This window comes from Anopheles stephensi, chromosome 3 (genome assembly GCF_013141755.1).
Source record: "Anopheles stephensi strain Indian chromosome 3, UCI_ANSTEP_V1.0, whole genome shotgun sequence".
Taxonomy (NCBI): Eukaryota; Metazoa; Arthropoda; class Insecta; order Diptera; family Culicidae; genus Anopheles; species Anopheles stephensi.
Window position 1 is genome coordinate 2,410,008 of NC_050203.1, and position 22,577 is coordinate 2,432,584.

Below are 22,577 nucleotides of genomic sequence, written 5' to 3' on the forward strand. Positions count from 1 at the left end.
GATTTCAGCATCTTCTGCGCGATTTTTCTTTCACGGGCCAATGGACTTTGCATTAGACGGCGAGCATTTGGGTGGGGCTGTGTAGCAAATCGCTTGCTGGAGGTATAGAAATGTTTGCTGAAATTTTGTACAAAAGTTGCTTTTATTTAATCAGTGTTTTATAACATCCTTTTACGACACAATTTTGCTTCCATTTTCATGCTGCTCAAACATTCAAAGTATTTCAACTTTTTATAACACGATTTGAAATGAGATGAAAAGTTAGATTGTTCGATTGATTTGTTTGAAACAGTTTGAAGAAGGACAGTTTTTATGGGAATTGTTTCACTGAAGGTTATTGCTTTTTCTATTGCATGTTTATGGCCTGGAATGATTGCTATTTACGAGTACAAAATACAATTATCGAAAACGAAAATATAAACGAAATCGTTTATGGTCTGATTAAATCTCGGACGAGATAAATTTTGATCCCATTTGAATATCAAACTTTTACTCTTTGCAAAAATTGATTTAACTCCCTAAATTAAATTTGTAATGTCCTGCTAGGAAATTTCGGTTTTATATTGCATTAATACAGTTATACCTCTTAGTTCGATATTAAATCATGCTACTTTGAAATAATTCGCCTAAGATATGAACCCGGGCCTCCAGAGTCAGACATAATATTGCACATTTTAAGCCTAACATTAAAACATACTCATTATCCCGAAAAATATAAGCCTCAAGAATTTTATTTTCTGCTTTACTATGCACGAAATAGTACTTAACTGTAAGAAAAAGCATTTTTACATATTCCTCCGATCCGTTCAACGAGAAACCGTAAGATTCGTTCAGTTTTGAATGTGACACCTTCGTTCAAATTGTCGACGAACAATTTGAAGTTTGCGATTGCACCCCCCCCCCCCTCTACCATTGACGTTTTCGTTCAAAATAGGGGTGGTTGGGACAGTTTCGTCAAAAAATATCGATTGTTTGTGACATTAGCTTCGTTCAATGAAAATAACGCTTTGGTTGTGGGAAGCGGAGGCATTTTTTCCATTTAAACTTTATTTAGATTAGTGCCAAGTGTTTTAAACCCTGTTCAGTGTACTTTAAATTGGTTGTAGCAATCCTGGGAAGAAATTCTGGTGCCGCACAACTCCGGAACGTGGTACCTGCCGTATTAGTCTCTGTCTGTTCGTGGTGTTTTGTGAGTGCTGACCGTGGTGCCTTACGCGATTCTTGTATCGCAAACCATTTTCCGTAAAATTCTGTACGATAAACCGTCTGCAACCCTTCCAATCAGGTACGTGCGAATCATTCAATCCTGCAGCAGTGCGTGGGTGTTGCTATCGAAAGGAATTGTAGTCGAAAAGTGTGCAAAATCAAGGTCTGCGTCTGCATCTGGTGTGTGGTGTTTTTCGATGGAATTGTGGCGGCCCTCCCCACCTACATAGATGTGGTGCGATATGAAAAAATATTGCCCAAATGGTCCGCTCCAGCCTGGCAAAAGTTAAGGTTGTCCAATGGGGTTACCAAGATAAGGGTGGCCCGTAGCATTATCGGGCGGGAAGGTGTTGTGGATTTTGCTGGCATTCGATTGCGTGCTGATGGAAGAACACACACACACACACACTCACAGTGGCGAAGGTGCGGGAAGAAGATTTTAAGTAAACAAAAATGTGTTAAAAATAATAGACCTGAAGCACGCGAGAGCGAGCATCACCGTGGCCGTGGTGAATATTTCTGTAATCTCTTTGGCGAAGGTAGCCTTGCCGAATCGACAGGATATTTTAATTCCATTACGCTCAGGTTTATCAATCATCGTTATAAAATGTACACGCTGGAAGAGGTGGCCCATTACCAGCGCTGGATGTTTATCGGATGAACTAACTGGCCCGGATGTATTGGATGTGATTCATGAAGCAGCGTGACCGACACCGGAGACCGGGTTTCCGGGAAGATGGACGGGTGGTGCGAGGACGGGTGGTACAGAAAACAAATACTCATTCCTGAACGATAACCGGCGAGCCAGCCACGCTGTTGTAACTGGAACCACAAGGCCTCCGTGCTCGAGTGTACACAGAGATACTGATAACGTGAATGCATCAACAGTCCGCTTGGAGAACCGGGCTCGTAGCTGTGTAGTAGAGACTGATTTCCTGGTGTAGCATAAAAAAGCATACCCGTCCAGAATGCGCTTACCCCTTTTTTCATGCTCGACTCGAGCTTCCTATTCCTAGATTGCTAGTGACCGCTAGTAAGGCAGCAAAAAACGAAACACTTGGTTACCCAAATACACAGTGGCCATAATCATCGGCCGTATTCCATTAGTAGTCGGGCGTAATTTCTCGGTGCTCGGTGCGTGGTAATATTCGTGGACCATCGTACCGTGTGTACCATGCTCTCTCACTTGGGTCGGTTGAATGAGCGGATAGTATGGTTTATTTTTCGTGTTCTAAAATTAACCGCATATGAAATCATCATGCGTTATTTTTGGTTCTCGGTAAACTACCAGCACCGAATGGTTGGTTGGTTGGTTGGATGCTGGTTGGTTTGAGTTACCCTTTCCCGCTGCGCCCACCTTGACCGCTCGGCGATGGACAGGTCGAAGGGTAAGATGGGTTTATAGCGAAGAACTCACCAACGCCACTATCGGGTTGCTCATCTGGCGATCATCGAATACTAACAACGCCCGTGGGAATCGTTGTCCAAGATCGTGGAATGCTGTCAATCAACCAGGAATCCATAGGAACTTTGTGATGCTATCCTATGCTTCAGCATAGGATACACTTCTTGACATCATCCTAGTAGACCTTTGCGCCCATCTTAAGCGGTTTCAACCCAATCTGTTCCGTGTGACGTAATGATTAGACTAATTGGAATGGAATTTTGGAACTGATTTCGGCTACTGTTGATAGTCGAATCCAACAGGCATATCAGTAATCTTTTAGACGTCAAACCGAGATTCGTAAATGGGATTGGCTTATGTCCGTCTGTGCGTTGGTATAATCAAACCATTCACTAACTCTAATGATAATTTAACTGATTTTAAAGATTACGTCGTCGGATGATTGGTTGGCGCCTTTTAACCCATTCCGCTTCGTTGACCCTGCTGGGCGAGCAATCCCTGCATGGTGAGGCCAGGTGCTAAGAGATCGTTTGATGGATGAATAGGAATACAAAACGTACAGCGCGATGCTGACACGCGGCATCCCAGGCGTTCCATATGGTTGCACCTAACCAGCAACCGGGATCGAGTGAGTGAGTGCAGCGGTGCAGCAGCGTTCGGTCGATTACCGGTTATCAGAAATCATCGCCGGGGCAGCAGGGCCTTGGTGGTCCTTGGTGCATTTCTGCTTGAGGTGGAAGGGAAGATCGCTACCGTGCGATATACCGGTTTGCCTTGAGGCGTCGCGCGGGACGATGCCGAGATTGAACGGTGAACTACATTCGGTCGTTCGGATCTTGGATCTGTCGGGTTCGCGCGTTGCACGTTATGAATGGCACGTTTTGTGAGGTAGCAGAAGACTGCACCCATCGTTCGTTCAACGGCTCGCAACCGTCGGCTGCTATCCCGAAAGGGCCGAGAGAAAAAAAAAGAAGAAAACAGCGTGCACACATCTTGCCATTTGCACTTGCACTTGCACTTGTTCCCGCTACATTACACCACGCCATTTAAAGTGGAGCGCTTTTGGAGTGCCTTTGGAGTATTGGGAGCGGGTTCGATTGGCCAAGCAGCGCATGGTGGTATGGCCCCGAGACACCCACTTGCAGCGATGATGGCGTCGGCCCCACTGGTGCTGATATCATTGCTGAACTATTTTTACAAGTCTCTCGTCCACACTCTCGTCATTCATATGCTCTGTTCGTGTGTGTGTGTGTGTGTAGCGTGTGGCGAACTTTTGCCTAGCCAGCTTCGTCTCCTGCTCCAGCCTCCAGCAAAGTCTTTGGAGGGTTTTAACAGTTTGCATCAAAATTTGCCTTCTACAGCAATGCGGGCTGTTTGTTGCTCGAGTGTGTTTCACCTTGCTTTATTCCGACGCCTTCGCATACATGACGCCCAATCGGCCATAGCACCCATTCCCCCGGGGGCGGACGATTGGCTTTTTTCGATCCGATGTAGCCCGGCAAATTGCGGCACGCTACGGCTTAAACGGAAAGGAAGCAAATCCTACGCATCGACGCGCAATCCGCTCCGAGATCCGAGATGCTGGCTGAATGAATCGATCGTAGCTGGGGACTGTATAAATGTCACCTCCGCTGGATATTAGATCTGTTGATTTGCTGTTGGTGCGGAAATGGCTTTACACTGGATCCAGTTATTCATCCAGTTCGGGTTGGTAATGAATTTTATGAATGAAACCTGTCGACAAGGCCCCAGATCGATGTTGAGCACCGTGTTTGGGCGAATCTTAGCTTATAGTCAAATATGATAGACTCCTCTTCCGAGTTAGATTGAATTTAACTGTACCTTCGATAACTCTAACAAATAAAAAAAACCGACTCAAATATCGCAGCACGCACCAAACGGATGATGGATGGAAGCCGTATGCGTTCGATGGTGACATTCTTTCGGCGAGAAAATCCACCTCGCACCCTGACACTGGATGTCTTCGACGGCTCCCGGTACTCAAGGGAAAACTGTGTGAGATCGATGATGGAATGCATTGCGAAGGGGTTGGCTTTCCCCGGGAGAAAGCGGAAACCAAATCACAGCCCCACAAGTGCACGTCCGAACATCAATCTGGCGTGTGGCGGCTTGATATCGACATCACGATGGATGGGGACGGCCACAACCGTCCGCCCATGGTCACCCTTTTTTGGCAAGTAACGGTGCGAAGTATGTGCAAGTGCAAACACACAGGGAAGAAACGGGTTCTCTCTCTTCTAGCTGCATTCCAGCTCAGGGCACTACTTCATATCGCTTGAGCAATATGCAGTTCTAGTAGCGGCTCTCTGTCACCTATCCACCAATTCAAGAGAGTTGGAAAAAATCATTTTCAGTATAAACGTGTCCGAAAATCTTCTTAAAATCCACCACCGATCCGTGAAGAGCGAAAAAAGGGCGAATACAAACAGTCATCAACTGTCATCAGCATTTTGTCTGTTTTTGCCATCAACAACACTTGCTGTGGGTTTGGGGGTGAGCATCTTGGCACGCATCAACCCCCTTCCCATACGATCGGGTGCAATCGGCTTTCGTCACGAAAGATCACGATCGTCACCCGGCTCGGGTGGTGGCCGATCGTCCGCTCGGATGGGGAGTTCCGTTCGGGTTCGGTCAGCGCTGCGGATTCAATTTGAACGATCACGTTGCCGGAACCGGTACCCTGCTCGTGGTTAGTTGCGCGCTGCGTGTTGATTTGTTCTCCACAGTTTAAGCGGTTTGGTGAGTGGTGTACGGCAGTGTACGGTGTTGGTGGTGGAAAGAATTGTGTGTGTGTGCGCGCGCGCCCCAACACACTTGCTCATTCGCTAGCCTTCTCCTGTGTTTCTTTCCCCTTAGTGTTGTTGATCTTGCTTTTTTAGGTAGGATTGGTGTGCATACGATTAAATTTTGTGCTTCACTGTGTGGAAAAACGTCATTACGAAGCGCTTTTTTTGTGAGGCGGAGTGAAACAAATCGTCCTTCGGGAGTTAATGGTAAAGTTTTAGTGCGCTTGGAAGGTAGACGTCCAATGTACGATCGCTGATCGTACTCGTGGCATCCTTGAAGGTGTGGGCACACAAGTGAAGAGAAAATAAGGGAAAACTGAAGATTGGTGGTTGAGTTGTTTGGCGAATGAATATGAGTGTGTTTGTACTTTGCAGTGTTCAATATGTTGGGAAAATTAAACATAATTAAATCAATACAGAAAATATGCCTTGACGTGTAATTTGAAACCTCATCGTCCTTGAAGTTGCTAGCACAGTGATAAGTTATTTTTTTCTGGCGAAAACCCCCTTCCTGCAAAAGGGAATCTTTTCGGTTTTGGCGCCCTTTTTCTTTCGGTCATGTACAATTAGTTTAGGAAACGATCCGGCTAATTCAATTACCAACCGCCTTCCGAGTGTTCAGTTCGGTTAGGAAGTTAATCCACGCAGAGTTTCTTTGGGTTTGTTTCAAAAGCAGTGAATAAGTTGTGATACGAGTGTCTGGAAGATGGATTACATCCGGTGTGTTGTAGAGTAGCAGCAAATCAAGCAACAGATTTTTTTTTCTTTCCTTCAGCACAGACCAATCTTAGTATATTGGTAAACATCAGACGGCTTCAAGTGTGTGGCAACGTCGTCCGATACAGTGTATTTATAACATAAAAATCCCCGTGAGCGCTCTGTGAGCTGTGAGTGTTTTTGAAACATAATTTCGCGCCCACAACTTCACCCGCGACAGCAGCAACAACAGCAGCAGCCAGTTACTCCTACTTATCGAAGTGGGGCGGATTTTTTCTGTATCAATTGTCTAGCAGTAGACCACCAGCAGGGGCAGCAGGGCAGAGCGACTGATCGAAATAACCTCGAAAGATCGCGCACCGGTAAGCCGACGGCTCGTCCCACTCGAGAAGCAGCATCCTTGTAAGTAGTGTGTGTAGCTTTTGACCTCTCCTACTACTCGTAGGTTAGGGCATACGGCTAGGGCATCGCGTTTCGTATCTGCCACCCTTCAGCAGCTGTAGCTGCCTTGCTTCAGATCGTTTTTGACGCCTCCGCGCACATTTTCTGGCAGTTTTGCCACTTTTAAGACCGGAGCTAGTATGAGCTGTGAGGGAATAGGCCGTTCGACACGATCCCCGATCACAGACCCGTGCAGTTTGCATGGGTGTCGATGGAGACGCCTTAGCACAGGACGGGGGGCGAAACGAACGGTTCTCCTACGTGGACCTGCCGTGAAGCGGTTAATTGGATACTGTGGAGGCTGTAACGGTGAAGGTTATGGTGAGTGCAACATCTCACGACATGTGTATGTGTTGTAGCTACTGCAACTACCATGCAGCTGCCTGCTACTGTCCGGTGAGGTATGATTGGCCATTTCACTGTGCAAGACTCGATTGAAGCAGATAATGTAGCCACGAATAGCCCAAGGAAGCTCTCAGAAGCGAGAAATTGATTCCCAAACGTAGCACGGCGATTGGTTTCACAACGTTACGTGAACGATTTATCTTTAGCCAGTGACGTCTTAACGATCATCAGGAAGTTAGGCAAGGGCCTGCAAATGCGATTTCCCCTGAAAACCCCGGTGAATCATGAGCGAAATTCGCGTGAAGTCTTCGCGCACACCTTTTGAGCTGGTCTGCAATTGCGATGCCACGTCACGCGTGTTAAGAAACTTACCACGACTACACGACTCTCCGCCCGACTGGTATCTTGTGGCGATCATAAAGAGAGGCCCTTCATCGTCTCGCCTGGCATCCGGCTAACCAGTTTTGTATTCCCAGCCAGCCAGCCTTGCGCACCTTCTCCTTGCCTCGGGCTCGGGACGATCGCAGGTGTATGGTTTTGTTTTGTTGTCCTCCTGTCGAGACGGTCCTCGTCGTTGTTTTTTTGTATGTCACTCATGTCCAATGTGTTTTGCGTCCGTTTCCGAGCATAATGCGGGCTCGTTGCTGCGTCCTTCGCATTCATATTACGTCAGGAAGATTTGTATCTTTCGCTGCTTTTATCGTCCGTTTCATTATGAGTTGTCGCACGAGAGCGTGTTCTTTCGATTCGAGACTCGAGCGCTTGGCTCTTGGCCGCTAGCCCAGCTGTCAACTTTCTTTATTAATCCTTTTTTTCGTACCTCAATCGCTTAATAAATGAGAATTTATATGCAATTCATGCAAAATATAAAGCAAAAAAACACACATCACAGGTTAGGCAACCGGAATCGGTGTGAACCTGTTTTCTTCAGACATTGACGGTAGTTTCAACATTCTGTCCGCGGTCCACGGGTAAATTCTCTCGTATCAGCAAAGCGCCGAAGTTTCGGGGGATGAAAATTCAAAACGAAATCACAGTTTTGGGACGAGACTGGATAATTTTTCGTCCGCGTGCAACTCTCCGCGCCGGCTTAAGCTATAAATAGCTTTCGATCGTGTTCGAACAACCACCGAACCGACGAGTGTGGCCATAGGCCAGTAGTATTAACTCGTATGCCCTCTTGTTTTGCGTCCTGGTTTCTTGTGATCCTAACAGCATTTGGGTAACATCTGGATGGGTCGTCTTAGTTTGATTTTTGTGCTACTAAGAAGGTGGAAATATGCAACTGAAAATTGGGATTGGGAGTTTCGGAGGAAAAATATTGGATTTCTAGAAGAGATGCTAATACTAGGATTGCATCTCGATCGATCAGAAGTCAGATGAGATAGCCTGAGCAGAGGAGAAGATTCTGTTGTCATATATAACAGCATAGTGCATGTTGTTGAGCGTGATTGCCTCGAACTGGCGTGTTTTATGTGCTTCTTTGTCACAGAAACACGTGTCGAGGGTACAGTGGCATCGGCGTTATATTTAGAGCTGCGTCTTTTAACAGCTCTCAGTAACTTGTGAATGTTTGCCGTGTGACGTGGGGGATCGCAAAGGTACATCTTCTTCCGAAGGAATTAATGTGCTGTCGGCATCAGCACAAATTATAGGGAAAACAGCTTAAGCTCTGCCGCAGAACATTGTGTTATGTTACCGCCAAGAACGTGAAAATTGTATGTTTACTTCAATGTTTGTTTATCTCCTCGTAGCCGCCTCTAATCGCGAGCCGAGTCTACTGAAACTCGATTAGAAACCTCTGCTACGGTGAGACCGGTTTATCAGCATAACAGGTTGCTCACCTGTTCTTATCTGGAAGTACGAACCGCTAAGACTGGAGCCCTCACCAAGCACACGCCCAGTTCGCGAAGTCACCAACATGCACGAAACTGTTACTTTGCCTTTGTGGTGGCATCAAATATCGAAATCGAGTGTGTGTGTGTGGATGCTGGGGAAGCTCTCTGTATCATTTACTCAGCAGATTGGGTCTCCAGCAAGCAAGCACAAACGATTGGCGTTGTGGTATGGCAATTAGCTTTCATTGTCATTGGCGAGCGCGATCGTGCGCGGGTGACTAAGGGCAGTGTATATATCTATCTACACAGAACCCAACACGGCATCGCGCTCGCGCATCCCAAGTCCGCGTTCGACTACAATTGACTCCAACGGATATATCGGATATATTACCTCATCATCGTTCTCGGATGCGAACCGAACCGAACCGCAGACCACTCGCGCGAGATCTCGCGAACAGCGAGACTTTGCCGCTAATTGGAAAGGTTAATTTTGCGCGTGGTGGCATCAGCCTCTTGCATTGCTACTTGAGCCTCCCCAATCATGACGTCATGCCGTCCAGCCGTACACAGCACACAGGGTGTTGTCCTTGTCGGGGCGAGTTTGAGTGGTGGTGTCGTTTTTTTTGTTTAGCTTTATTTTGTTTTGTTCGTTGGCTGTGAGGCAGGAAATGTGGTAGAAATACACACATACACACACACACACAGCCAATGGTGGCCAAACGATGTTGTCCAAAAATGGGCCATCTTGACGTGCGGATGGGCGTGTGTGTGTGTGTCCGTAACTCTCCGGCCATACTTCCGCTCGAACTCGGGTTGCCAAAGCTACGTTTATTGGTATTCAATCATTCGCTTATTCGGTTATGCACTGAAACCATTTATGGGTGTCCCTTCCTCCTCGGTGGCGGGTCGTACTGCTCCACCAACTCGCGGAGAATTGCTAAGATATTCTCAAACCATTTACGCTGCCCCTGAGAATCTACGCTGTATGGGGACGCGAAAAAGGAGGTCCAAATCGTTGTCTTGATGTGAGACGGCTTTGCCTGCGCTTTGACGGTATGTTCCATTCGGGGATGGCGTCTCGTTGGGGACGGGGAAGATGCTGAAGGGAAGGGCGAAGATCTGTTAGAATAATAAACATAACCTAAATTTATCTCGTACCGTCAGCTTAACGAATGGACGGACAATGGCAAGAAACAGAGGCTGATTGGAAAACAGCAGCAGCAGCAACATAAAAAAGGCAACCGCGCAATGCTTCATCATTTGCATCGAATGCCGATTCCCGAACCTTTACCTCCATTGTGTTTTGATTTTTCTCTCCACGGCTGAGCAAATCTTAGTATGTTCTGTGCCCAACCAAATCGGGAAGGTGTAAACATACGCCCGCGTGTGTGTGTGTGTCTTTTTGCCTTCGGCTCCATGCAGTAGCAGTGTAGCGTGAAGCGAGTTTCGGGTTTGGAAGATGTTTGCAAATATGGCACCCGTGGCACGAGATGATTTGGGTGGCGTATGGTTTGGGTTTATTTGTACGCATTGGAAATAAACACTGGAGTGTGTTAATTAAATTATGAGGTGAAGCTGTTCAGCTGCTGTAGGGCATCAGCGAAATAGCCGAGGGAGCAGGGTCATCCAGTCGATAACTTCAGACTGCCGATACCGGTGCTGGACTCTCTCACCTTTCGGTGTGGAGTTCCACAGTTGGCCTGGGCTTAAGAAATGTCAAGTGAATATTTTACGATCAGTCTGTTGGCGCCAACTCCCGATTCTAGCGTGGTGGAAGCACCATTAATGTTGTCTATATAAGGCAACCGCGTCGAACGATCGTCCGGCGTTTCTCGGGCCGGAGGTAGCTCTCTATCAAACACTTCCACCGGTGGGCCCGTCGTCCGGTGAGCCGTCAGCGCACAAATCGATTGATCTAATGGGGCCGCGTCTCAATTGGCGCGTTGGTGCAATAGAGTGGTGCATCGACGAGTGGCCTCAATGCTACTGATTTGCTGAAGTATAGCCGAGTGGTCGTGAATGCTTAATTTATGATCGTGTTTGCATGCACGGGTTGATTGGTGCCGAATGGACTTTGGCTGGCGCTGTTGGAGAGCTCGCAGGAAATGTTAAGGAGATTGCGCAAGAAACTCTCCCGCTCGCAACGGAAGAGCTTCCTTCTGGGTGGGTGTATTTTTGTACATTTTCCCGGATGGCTGTGTGTGTGTGTGTGTTTTCAACGCGTTTCCCGCTCATCGTGTGTTTTGCAGAGTCAGCGGGGCACGCGCTCAGGTTTCGAATTCTTCGTCTAGCTTCTGCACCCAATGGAACTGCTATGTGTGTTGTTGGCCCCCAGTGCAACGCATGCATTTTTGTGCCGTTTGTTTACAGAATGCTCCGACGACGACTCCCCATCACACGGAGGTTGATGAGCGGGCGAGTTGCTGCGTGAGTGGCGCATTTTTGTTGTTGCCATCATTGGCTGTCCGTCGCGTCGTTAGCGTACTGCTGCGCGTCATCGTCATCAGTTTGTTGAGGTGTAAGGGAGGTGTTGTTGATACACTCGTCTGTTTGCTTCATCGCCCGGTTCGGTTGGATACGTACGTACGATGGATGGATGGAGATGTGTTCATAGGGGAGGCGGCAGTTTGTTTAGCCTTTTTTCCCCCCCTTGGAGGCGAACATTCCTGCGAACTCTCTTGAAGGTGTAGTGACTACTCCGGGCGATAGTTAGCGATTAAGCTGTATCGTGTTGGGAGTGTTATCTTTCGCTGGAAGCAAAATGTCTTCAACACGTTTTCTGTTTGATTTTTATTATGACTGGAGTACTCTTGGGGGACTCTCTACTAGCAGATAAGACTTTCGTTCTTCATTTCGTCGTTCTGGCTTCATTTCGTCGTTCATATGAAGCTCCGCGACGAAGCGCAATCCTCTTGATTTGTGTGCGGCTTTAAAGTTGTGTGATCGCCTCGGATCGTTTAACGCCATTCGAGCGTAGGGTCGTCTACCATCAATCTTGTCCTATAGGACACTGACATCGTCGGAGTTGCTGGCCATGGCGAAGTAGATGGAGGTCTGGTGTCACGCTAAGCGCAGAATTAGATCCACCAATTTATACCGGGCAGATACTTCAAAGCACCTTCAACATTACCTGTACGATGGATGCGACCCTGGACGGGTCGATTTCTTCCTGGTGTACAGCACCTTTCCGTGCCAGCCAGCCGTCTTTTACGATTTAATCCGCCAGGACCAAGCGAATGGCGCAATATTTGGGCTGACTGTGCATACTAAAAATAAGCATCGTGCGCACACCCAACCACAAGTATCGGCCGTACCACACACTCACACACACACATGAAGTAGAGTGGCATATAAATTTCGCACCACGTTAGCAACTCTACGTTTCATGACGTCGTGGCGTCGTTTTGGGGGGACGTTTCTGCTTCTTCGGATTGTTGCTTGCTTCCTTTTCCTGTATGTCGCCATGCTTGTATGCAAAATCGACAGCTGAAGATGGGGATAAGCAAACGAATGAAAAAAAAAACACACCAGCGAACTCCCTTGATCTCACCTTGTCCGCTTGAAGAGTTCCAGCCACAGGAGGCCTGAGCTCATGCTCGTATGACGAGGAACGGAAGTAAAACCCGTAGGAGAAAGAGGCAATGGCGCATATTACTGAAGTTTGTGGATGTGATTTATTTCGCAAAGTTGACGCTTGGCATGAAGAGAAGCATATAAATCATGTTCGTTTTATGTCACAGTAAGAATGAGCAGTCTGTTAATAAGCAACTGTTGGTCGAAGCAGCGGAATAATTACAAATATTGAAGTTCGCTTTTAATCTGAAACCGACGTTTATGATGCTCTGTGTGATTTACAGAGCAAAATGTGCCCCGCTTTTAAGATATCTCCACAAAAAGCGAGTAATACGCTGGCGCAGACAATCTGAGCACCATATGTGCGACCAGCAAACCATCTATCAACGGGCGGAGCGAGCGGGCTTGCAAGTCAAAATCTCCTCATTTTTAACCAAACAGATCATAATTTTTCGGATTATGTCAAATTTGTGGTAGATTTTGTTGCTGCGAGGGGCAAAAACTCAGACCAAATGACCAAATCGTCGTACCCGTGAGCATGATGCATCCTAATCCTACGCACAGCCGTTTCTCACGACGAGCCGCGGAGAGCTAGCGCTAACGAATTACGATCGTTTTGCAATGTAACTGTTTTCATTTGAGACGGAAGATGTAGTATGCGTCTCGCTTTCCCGTAGCAAAGATAGACGTCACATTGTAAGTAGCGGCACAGCATCTTTGAAACAGGAGACACTCGACTGCGCTGCGTTATTATGGTAGGAGGATGAAGGATGACGCTCCATGTCGCAGTCAAGTAAAACCCATTCGTGATGCTGTAATCGGTCGCGGCGGCGTGTGTGTTGGCGATGGACAGTGTCTATTTATTCCTCGCTTTCGTATCGCATGGCGGCGTGTGGCATGTGTATCGATCGGATCGGTGATCAATCGCTCTAGAAAGGTGTTGCTGGCTGTGTTGTTCCTATTTACATATTCCAACGCCTCCGGACGTTGGGGAACGTACGCAGATTGGAAAGAAAGTAAAAGCAACAAGACGGTGTAGGCGTTTATGATTGTGTCGTCTTCGCAGTTGGCTTCGGGAGTCGCGACATCTCCGAAACATTGGGGCGTAATTTACGATCGAAAGCTGTCTTGTTGTTGTTTTTTTCCGGGCGTTTCAATATGCATAGGGCGCCTATAAGAAATGACACACCGATCGAGTTGATCGAGATCGCAAGAAAAATGATCTTTTTGCGTGTGTGTGTTGAATATTGAATATCTTGCCTCCGGACGTGACATAAATTACACACCCATTATAAAATCGATCCAATTCCTGTGGTGATCTTCAACGCCACTCCTCTCCTTCATGCCCTCAATCGCACAGAGCAAACAATTCATTTACATGCCCAACAGAATCGGAAACTTGGATGGATGTGTGCTGCACTTTCCACAAATAAAACTTCACCTCAACGGCTCACGGCAGCGATGGATGAATATGAATGATTTGGCAATCGCGTTTAAAGGGTGTGACACACAGAACGCACCCGCACCGATACCCGTCCGCCCTTTGTGCTCCTTTCCCGCAGGTCTGGCTGCGTCCGTGTCCATCCCACTTAATGATGTGTGCGGCTGACAGATGAATCACTTTCGGGCCGTCTCGAAGACGCCACTCTGCTGCACGATGAATAGCGCGCACTGTGTCACGATCGATCGAGAGATGGTGCCAAAAAGTGAAGCGGGTGCTGTTTTGCTTTTCGTTTTATTTAGTGTGGCCCTAATTGCCTGCTGCTGAGGAGATCCTCCTATTGACGTAGTACTGCGCTTCGGCAGACAATAACAGCGAGGAGACGATCGTTTCGGTGAGGAAGTGTGTCTGCCTGTTCGACGCTTCACCTTTGCATGCGTTACCATCCTGAAATCCGAAATCCCTTTGCAAACCACACACAACCAACACCCAGCTGTTTCGTGTGGCTGGCTGGCAACGCGACGCGTCTTATAATTATCCTTCACACGTTCGAGCCAGCCATCGCCCGTCTGCTCAGGCGTGGGCTTAGTCATCATCAGTGCCGTTGTGCAAGCGTGGTGGTGGTGGTGGTGGTTGTGTGTAATCTTGGGACACTTTGCCCATCCGACCCAGCTGAGCAACGAACACGTACACAGATGGTTTTGTTGCAAGTTGATAATGGCGATTTCGAGTGTTGATCGCTTTGTTTTTGTTGCTGTGGTTGGCCCACATCGTAAACTTGTTCGCCCATTGTGATAAGTGTGGTGGAATTCCCGCACGTACACAGCCGGGTGGGAGGCGTTCTTTGTTTTTAATTCTGCCAGGGGGAATAATACTGGGAGGCTTCAAGCAGTACCTTTGATACATGTTGAAGTTGAATTCGGTTTTCAATATTGATTGTTGTAATCGATCAACAATCGAAGTACGAACTAAAAGATTTTTTTAATGATCATTGAGATCGTAAATTTTTTATTTTAAGTTCGTAGATTTTCAAGTTTTTTTTACCACATTTGGCAACTGCAAGCCATTCAAAACTGAATTAAAAAAACGGTTTGTTGGAAGATATTGGCATGGTTTTCATTAGAAGCATCACTTGCTTGTTTTCTCAAAGAGAGTTCATTCATACGCGTTAGTGCCGTCGAGAAGTGCAGTACGGGCAAAGTGAAGCGATGATAAGATCGACATTTGAACCGACTGAGACGAGCGAAAAATTCTCGTAACGACTCACTCTAATGAATTTCAAATCGGACGTACGCCAAGAGTGTCGAACCCATTGCCCTTTTTTATAAATTTGGATCTAAATAGTAAAGACAGACAAACGAAAAATATGCTTGCGATGAATAATAAAACCAAGCATATATCAGTGTTCTTCAAAAAACCGTGTAAAGCCTTCAACACAACCTTCTTCATGCTCTCTTTTTTCTCGCAAAAAAAAAAACTCTTCTGGAATGCAGTCGCTGGCATGCCCGTGGTATGCAAGACCACTTAACACCGGCCCGTACGCAACTGCAACAGCGAATGCAATCCTGGGGTTAGCAAAAAGAAAAAAACGCACGTTTTTGTGTCCTTCTCTTGCCGCCAGCAAACAGTGTGGCATGCTACGCGCTGCTTTTCCACCCATTTTCTTCTTTGTTGTTTTCCGCAATCTTTCCACCCTTTTGAATGGAGTTAATTCGTTGGCACTAGGTATGGAAGAGTGGAAAACAATAAATACAAACGAGGCGCGAATCGACGGGCACTTTCGCTGCTGCAGCGGACGAACGGAGAATATAGATTTTCCACACTGCATTTTCCGGTTGCATTTTGCTGTGAAGATTATGTGTTTATTGGTTTGGGGGTTGCCAGGCTGAGTGTGAGTGCAACTTTTTCAAAGCTCTCAATCTGCTGCTGCTGCTGCTGCTGCTGTGTGTGTAGGCGTTTGTCGGCGCATGTTTCACTCATTTTCACTTACAATGTCGCAAAGGGGGTTTTTATTTAGGTTAATATGGCTTTCCACAGTGCCCTGCCGATCGTGCCCGCTGCCGCCTGCCCGATGGGTTTACAGCAAACAGTTATTTAAAGATTGTTCGCAAACTGAGTCACATTTCAAGCAAGGGGCGTATTTTTATGGCTCATCGAACACACAGTCGCGGAAAAACACGCGGCTGTTTCTATTTGCAACATAAACCGACAGGAAATATTATTGGCACAGGGCGTGATTCAAATGTCTCAATGTGCTCAATAATATTGCGCCTGGAAGAGTAAATAATTCTCAACTAACTTTACAACAAGATACGGCACAATTGACACAAGACGAAGGGCGTACTAGGGGTTGGCCAGCTTTTTTTTAACACATGGCGGCTTAACGCACACTCTACTCAATAAGCGCAGCTGCAATCGATTAGCAAGAAGATGCTGATGCTCTGCAAAAAGTAAAACCGTGATGCCAATTATGGTGAGTGAAGCCGTTTGAAGTTTACCGCCAGATCGGTGTTAGTGTTGCAACAAATCACACTCTGTCATCGTGCAGCAGCGTGTAGGGGAATGATTTTATCACGTGACGAGAAGGTACCTTGAATTTCTTAAGTGCGCGAATAGGTTGTGAGTACGCAATTAGTGTCACACGTGAATAAACAATCGATTGCCGTGCGCGAAAGATGGAAAAGTGGTGAGCCAGTCTTCTAATCCATTTATTCTTCCCCGCTGGAGACGCCTGGTGCCTTGTGGGATACTGTTGGAAGAGCCATAAATTATGTTTTGTTTCGTGTGGATGTAGTGCGGTGTTGTTGCTGGGAAGAAAGTGACTGGCCGAAGCGAACGGGAGAACATAATTCATTTATCACGTTGTGATAGACACATTTAGCGACCCGTTTGGTCAACCATGTCGACGTCCCATCGTTACTTTGTGCGGCTTACTTACTTTACTATAAAGCAATAAATAGTGTTGGGCGCAGTGCGGAGACTTCCACTGTGAAACAGAGTAGTAAAACATGTAGACACTACTAGATACACACCACAACAAGAGGAGGTGTAAGTTAAAGTGGACAGGGTGTGCGTTCCTCGGAGTGCACTGTACTTAATCTGCATCTACTTACCAACTCGTGGGCCATGTTTAACGTGCCATAATCGTGGGCTCCTCCATCGACGGGTTTGATGAAAGAATGTCTCATGTCAGGCTACTTGTCCGTCTACCCACACGCAAAACGAAGCTCGGAAGGAAGTATTTTTCCGTGGAGGCAAACCGGAAAACCGAGCATCCATCCCTTTGGGTGAAGCAGAAGGTAACGGAAGTTGTTGACGATAGCCCTGTGCGAAGCGTTTCCTACACTTGGGTCACATCGCATCCTTTCGGGTTCGGCGAGGCTTCTCTTCACTCCTCCACGGAAATGGAATCGGTCCGGCACGAGAAAAACAAGATCCTCGAGCGGCGGTTACAAAGCCGAGGATAATTCCTATCTCCCAGCAGTAGTGGGCAGACGAAAGGCACGAGCAAAACAGATGATATCCATCGCAAGCGTTTTGCTTGTGAAAGCTCCCCTTTTTTGCTGCTGCTGCTGCTGCTGTGCTAGCATCTCTACTCGGGATGGGATCAAACGGTGGAACTGACTGAAGGTTTGGAGGACCCAGGACGGGGAGGCAGGGAGAATCCATGGCGCCCGTCAGTCGGACGCCAGTACGATTTTTGTTCGCAATCCGTACTGGGAGTTTGCGATGGAGATGCGTATGTACAGCGTTTCCCTGCTGCATTATGTGCTGCTTTTAACCCCGAAACCTGCTGAAGCTGCTCGCTCGCTTATGCTCCACAATTCTTTCTTCTCTTGGTAAAACTTGGCCTGGCTGGCAGCGCAGGCTTTCGGAGAATCCGTCGGTGTAAAGTATATCCATTTGAAGTCGTCCTTGCCGAGTCTTTTGCCACGCGCGCTCTTGTGTGTGTGTGTGTAGTATTTTTCCCTCCATCCTGTTGGTTACATTACATTCGCCAGCACGGTAGGAAGCTTTTCCACGGCAGAATGATTTTCACAGCTTCCATAACACCGTGCGGAGACTGGGATAGGGGGTGGATTCGGGAGTGGATGTGTGGGGGGGGGGGGGGGGTCAGAAAGTTTGCCACTTGGTTGCTTCTACTCTCTTTCATCTTCTTGGTAAGGAAGACAACACAGGGCGTGATTGCTTATGCCACAGCATCGTGATTGAGTGTGACACCTTATTCTTGGAATTGTATTGTAATTTAATGAGGTAATGGCGTTGGTTTAGAAGGTGTCGATCGCGCAACGACCGACGTTTAGCTGTCGATCGATTCCCTTTCGATAGCAAATGTCTGTGTGCCTAACAATACAGCCGAAATGAACATTTTGATTAATTTTTTCCTTATTTTCTTCTCTTTTCTTCTAGTAACGTCCAGTACCCTACAGAACGGAACAGTTTAAACAAGATTTTTGAAGCACCCCAAAGCGAACGCCGCGAGACATCGAATGAGCAAGCATCAAAATTCCAAGCCAAACAATTTCTAATCAGCCAGAAGTTTTATTACGCGTCGAAACGAATGCCCGATAAGCAATAATTAGTCAGTAGCAACAGATCACCGCAGCGCGCCTTCGGAAGAGGACAACGAAAAACGACTAAAACGACGAAACGAGTGTATATTTTCTGTGTACGTGTGTATTTGATGTTTTAAGTGTTTAAGTGCTTCCTAACCCCGACTACAACGAGTCTAACCTGCATACCTGCAGTGGGAAACGGTTCGCCGAAACAAACAGCCCCACAATCATCATAAATCAACATATGCGAGAAGGATTGTCCCCGCAGCGAACGGCTAACGGTTTGGAAGATCTTACGCATTACTAACGGTAAGTGATTTTTGGAGATCAGACATCAGAATTTATAGGCAAACCCGCACAACAACATCAACCAGCCCAGGCGTGTGTTCGCTTATCGCGACACGAATTTTCGCAATTGAGATGAAATAAATTGCTATTTTGCCTCCGGTTCGTCCTGCAACTACCGTCACGTGTGTTTGCGTGTGCGACAGTGTGAGGACAAAAGGAAGGGATAGACTTATCTGGATAGCTTTTTTTCTTATTTTAAGCAAAAATCGGTCTCTCCCATACTGTTATGTACCACTGGCACAACAAAAAAAAGAAGCCAGTTGGAAGAGGAATTAAGTGAGAGGAACTAGTGAGCTCGGTCCGGGTGGTAGCTACTGCTGCTAGTGCACAATTTATCTGGCGCCAACTGGTCGCGCCACTAGGATGGCTGCTCCCGGAACCTCCCCGAGCGTTGGTCGGGATGACATTCCGCCGCACATGGGTAGTAGAAGGAATCGAACGAATGGCTAGCAGCGTTTTGCTGCCATTTATTCCTGCTGACGCGAGGCTTCACGGGGAGTTATTTCTTAAAACCCTTATGCGCTTTATGCTGTAAAGAATGTCACTGTTCCTTGAAGACATTGTGGTAGAATTAGGCATGTCCAGAGGGCAGATGTTCGTTGCCCATCAAATATTATTCCGCCGCCTTCAATTTCCGAACGCGAATTCCTTATCGTGTCATCGATGATAGCGAATGTGTCGTGAGTCCTTTGCCAACTGCAGCTGCGAAAGAACGGCCTTGTCGACGTATGCAGACGACTTTGGACGGAGAGACATGGGCATCAAAACATTTCCCTTGATGACCCCTCAAGATGACCTTTACCGTTCCAACAGCCATCGGTGGCTATCTCTTGGACACCAACTGCATGCAGTTGTCGAAGTTGACGGTTCCCCGGTACTGCCTGCCTTGGTTAGTTAAGGAAGGAATGCAAATTCCACACTCCAGCGTACTCGTAGACGATGAGGTTAAATATAGAGACAATAAAATGCTTGCTCCAAGTGTGGGGCGAAAATCCTTCCGTCCGCACTAGAAATAGCAGCAGTTTGTAGATATTTGAGGTTAGTTTCTGCTTACGTTGCATACACACACACACACACATGGGGCCATTCGCCGAGAGAGTTGTCGTAACGATTTATTATCCATTTGATTTTGAATTTCGTTCTGCGAAGAAAACGATGGAAAAAGCGGTTCCCCCCCACAACGGTTTCGGTTTCGGAAAAAACGGTGAAAATCTATTGACGTTAATGTGTGAGTAAGTGCAGTGAGGCCGTGAGTAGTGGTGGTGATTAGAGGAAGCTTATGTAATGGAAACGTATTACATAGCCACGTGTACGGCGCGCTGGTCGTTGGGTGCAGTGGATGAAAAACAATGTGACAGACCCTTTCCCGTGGATTGGGTGGTGGTGGTAAGGTGTTGGAATGGGGGTGTATGCAGGAAGGCGCACGAAGAAGCCACACGCACACGTTTGAGAGTATTCCCCTCGAGAAAGCAGCTTTCAGTGTTGTTGGGCGGAAGGATATGAGCGGGCTTGGGATGTGCGAGTAGCCTCATTGCGCCTGTGTACGAATGGGTGTAATGGGTCCGCCAATACTACTGCACACATCTCACAACGACATCGACGCGAGGGTTCGAAGTTGTGCTTGTGTTGCGCTTGCGTTCGTCCTCATCCTTTGCGCGTTCGCTTGTGTTAGTGCACCGAGAACCCTTTTCTCTCTCTCTCGCTTTCTCGCTCTCGCGCTCGCGCTCTGTTTCTCTCCCTGTGTCGGTGGAAAACCTTTAATGGATTTGTATGGCCTTCTCAGCATCATGCTCGGATCTCTCTTTCGCGTACGTCAGATCCATCTGTCCTACTGTGCACACGTCGTGCATAGTGGGCTAAGTAAATAACAGCGACTCTGCTTGAGCCACGGGAAGATTCCAGCTTCCGCTCGGTCCGTTGTGGTGCCATCTCCGGACTTTTGGTTTGGTTTCACCCGGCGGAGAAGAATCTTTCGTCGGCAAACTTTGGTGGAGGGTTAACGTCATTCTAGGCCTAGCCGTGGTCACGATCGGACGGAAGCCGCCGGGTGTGTGAACCTGTTCGCTCACTCGCGCGAAGTTGCCGACTTTGGGTCGGAGGTGTGGTACACACGCTCCGGTGTGTAGCAGTCGTTCGAGACCAGCCGGTCAATGGACGCTGGCAGCAGTTCGTAGTCGTGCTCCAGCCGTGCCGCGGGCAAGTCGTCGGCATCGGGATTCCAAAGATGGAAGCAGTGCTCAGGAATTGGTGATTTACCGGCCAGCAGGAATCAAGTGCGGAAAAGTGCTACGACCAGTGCGTGCGACAGTGAACGTCCAGGAACAATGAACACACAGCACAGCAAGAACCGTTTGGAAGCGTTTCCGTCCGTTACTGTTTTCGATTGTTTTTAACTGTCCCGCCCGCCCCGGTGGTTGACTGCTCACAAAGTGCCTCCTGAAACAGAGTATGCAGTTGATAGTGTTACAGTTGCCCCGTTTGCCTTCGGAACTCGGAACATCGGGTCAGCCCAGATGCTCTCCATCCTGGAACTCGCCAATGTTACGTTAAGTTTTCCCTCCCTCAAAGTTGAGATTTAAGGCGTTGATCGAAGAAGAAGATCCTCGAGGCCAGTTGAATTTTTGTTTAGTACGTATTGATGAAATGCGCGAGATAAGGCAATAGAGGCCCAGTTTTTGCGGTATTTTCGCCTGCCACAAGTGTACTTAAGACTTCCTCCCTCCGGAAAGTTAGTTCGGCCTGCAGCCCAAAAAAGACGAGTGCCAACAGTTTGTGCTGTTCCAGAAGAACTTTCGGAAAAACTTGCACCGATCGCGTTTAACGCTGTTCGCCCGGCAAAGTCTGGATGTAGTTGATCGGTGTGTTTGTGTCTGGCTGTGTGGGTTTGTTTTTGGAAGGTCCTGCTGCTTCAAACGTGAGTGTCTACGCTGTTTTCATTCGTTTTGTTTCGTTTCATTTGCTGTTGGAGGATAGTTTTTCGAGCTCTGGTGTTGTGGACAGGATCCCTTTTTTGTGGGTTGGCTATTTGCTGGTCTGCAAGAAGGTGGTCTGCCTGGATCGAGTTTTGGAAAAACTTTTCTCCGGCAGAAAGTACACAGAAAAAAAGAAATCCTTATCTTCTTCGCCGTATGTGTTCAAGCGCGTAAGACATACACCTAGGTCTGGCGCGGAGTGGCTGCCTGTTCGTTCGTTCGTTCGTTTTCTACCCATCTGGGGCGGTGTGTATTGCATTTGATTCTTGGTAGAAACTGCAAAAGTTTGTCTTGGCTTGAGATCGAGACTGTTCTATTTAATTCCCCTGGAAAGGATATTTTCGGCTGATAGTTTGTGCCATTTGAAGGAGAAATTAGAGCTACTCGGGTAAGGATAGGAACAGCTTTTATCGGTTCGTTGCTCTCATACAATCCGAGCATTATAACTTATCTGGCAATATTCAATGAGAGTCATCAAGTTCACCATTCTCACAGTAATTAACTAGACGCATTGGGCAGGAACCCTTAGAATCCTTCCCAAATATACGATTTCCATACTCCCATGTATTATCATCCATCAATCAGAATCTGGAAAGCTTGTTCGGGAAAAGGATATCCTCCTTGGTGGTGGCGCTTGCTGTCACGTGGCAGCGAACTAGAATCGCCGATGCCTTGCCTGTGTTTTGCCCACTTTTCCGACCAAGCTGATCAAATTTGCCGCTGTTGGAGTCACCAACGCGGCGGCCTCTGTTGGTGTCAAAAGTTCATCCTTACCCGTTCGAATAATGCATAAATCCATCCCCATGAAAAGGGAGGAAAAACTTTTGGGCCGAATGAAGGAAAAATCATCTTCACGCGGGGTACGATCCCTTTTCATTTTTTTGAGATTCATTTTTTCCCCATTTACCCGATGGTAGGTCTCGCCGAC

The 22,577-nt window shown here is 47.3% G+C and overlaps 1 protein-coding gene and 1 long non-coding RNA gene across 14 annotated transcripts in view; one reads left to right on the forward strand and one right to left on the reverse strand.

Annotated features, from left to right (window-relative positions):
- The first annotated feature begins 985 nt into the window (after positions 1 to 985).
- Positions 986 to 22,577, forward strand: part of LOC118512977 (talin-2) — a 55,363-nt gene continuing 33,771 nt past the window's right edge. For 4 of the 13 annotated variants that reach the window (XR_004906380.1, XM_036058220.1, XM_036058221.1 and 1 more), the window contains exons 1-3: positions 5,239 to 5,371; positions 6,194 to 6,537; positions 18,184 to 18,638. The gene's annotated coding sequence lies outside the window, so the exon portion shown is untranslated. The other 9 variants (XM_036058210.1, XM_036058218.1, XM_036058217.1 and 6 more) reach the window with 7 other exon arrangements.
- LOC118512993 lies at positions 11,540 to 12,017 on the reverse strand. The gene is made up of 2 exons (XR_004906382.1): positions 11,890 to 12,017; positions 11,540 to 11,824 (listed from the first exon to the last, which is right to left on the reverse strand). It is a non-coding gene; the product is annotated as an uncharacterized LOC118512993 (long non-coding RNA).